The 1,639-nt window shown below is 48.9% G+C and overlaps 1 protein-coding gene across 3 annotated transcripts in view; it reads right to left on the reverse strand.

Annotated features, from left to right (window-relative positions):
- IMPA1 (inositol monophosphatase 1) overlaps nt 1–680 on the reverse strand; it is a 33,112-nt gene extending 32,432 nt beyond the window's left edge. For 2 of the 3 annotated variants that reach the window (XM_007073789.3, XM_007073787.3), the window contains exon 1: nt 600–680. The gene's annotated coding sequence lies outside the window, so the exon portion shown is untranslated. The remainder of the gene's footprint in view (nt 1–599) is intronic. The other variant, XM_007073788.2, reaches the window with a different exon arrangement.
- Between the last annotated feature and the right edge of the window lie 959 nt (nt 681–1,639).

Consider the following 1,639-nt stretch of genomic DNA (forward strand, 5'->3'; position numbering starts at 1 on the left):
TTAGGGTACTCAGGAATATCTTCCATAGGTTTTGATTATTTGTGTTAAGTGCCTTATATGCCTAACCACTTTGAGCAGACTTCTCGACCAAAGAGAGAAGTATTTTATTCACTTTCATTTTCCTAAAGACAAACACCTGAAACATTTTCAACTGTTTCTGTGCTGGTCGCAGCCTTCCTGACAGTGGGAACACAGCCACCTTCCTGTCACCAGTTCCCAGCAGCACGACTGCACAGGACAGGATCAGGGGGTTACACTGGGACTGCATGACCCTGGGAATATGCGAGGTCTCTGAGCTGCCTTGGAATCAGTAAAATTTAAAAGAACTTACTCGACATAAGCCGCCGCAAAGGTGCAGAGAGAGCCCGCGAGCGAAATCGCTACACGCTGTGGGGTCACTCCGCGGCGGGGATTAAGGACAACACTGCAGGGATACAGCGGCCCCAGCTGCGGCCTCTGTCCCTGGGCGCCAACCCCTGCACGACTGACCGCGCCCACCCACTCCCGCCCGCGGAGAGCCGCCCCGCAGCACCCAGGCTCGAAGCTCCGGCCAAGACCGCCTGAGAGCCGGTATGGGGTAGAAGGAACGCAGGACGTACCTTAAGTTGGAAGAGGTCAGACTCTATCACTACACTACCGGCAGGATCCGTGGCTGTGTTCTTCCTGTGAGTGAAAAATGTTCCGGACAGGAAGTCCCACCCCTGCGGCCCCGCCCACATAGGCGTGACTCCGTCTGGGACAGATCCGCCCTGATTGCGACGTTTGAGGCTCTAGCCCTGTCCTGACCGCTGGATCCAGAACTGCTTAGGCATTGGAGATTTGGCCTCTTTTTATTTTTTCTTCTAACCTCCTTTCTGCAGCCTGTGCTGTCTTCAGGAATTCAGGAAAACTTGAGAAATTAGGTTTCTGGTTCTTCGTTGACAGTTATCTTATGATAATCTTGCCAACTACATAGCAACTAGTGTTGATTTGTAACCAAATGAAATTTTCCAGGCATTTGCAGAAAATGTCACCAGAGTCCTGTTTATACCTCCTTTAAATGAGCATGGTCTCACTGATTTGGCAAAGCTGCTAAAAATCAATGTAAGCAACGTTAAGTCAGAAGATCAAATCTTACTTCTTATTCAAATAACACTTCAGGCTACCTACCTCAAATGAGCAGGAAGTCCAATCTTTTTCTTGGGGCTTCAGATGCTACTTCACAATTGTTCAAGTCAGTGTTGCTTCAGTGACTGTTAGTCTTCCAAACACCTAAAATTGGATAATCTTTTAGCGCGCATATCTGGTTTTGGCAGTGCTGGAAACTGGTACCCCACACAATCCAAAAGATTTTTGTCCAGTGCTCTGAGTAGTTCAGATGGCTGCAGAGACCTCAGTACCTGGTACATTGCTCTCGGCTTCCCCAAAGGAACAGTTTGGAAATCCACAGCCCTATCTGCAGCCATTTTTCCAAGTCCCAAATCATCTGGCTATTCCATGGTGGTTGGGGGTCAGGCAGGTTCCAGTATCAGCAACAGAATATGTCAGGACAAAATCTGCTTCTGATGTGGCTGCCAGGTCACCATTCCAGACTTCCCTAAATGCGAGTTCCCTCTTCAGGGTCTCTGATATCCTTTCCTACCAGCTGACTTCCATCCAT

The sequence above is a fragment of the Panthera tigris genome, chromosome F2 (assembly GCF_018350195.1).
Source record: "Panthera tigris isolate Pti1 chromosome F2, P.tigris_Pti1_mat1.1, whole genome shotgun sequence".
Lineage (NCBI taxonomy): Eukaryota > Metazoa > Chordata > Mammalia > Carnivora > Felidae > Panthera > Panthera tigris.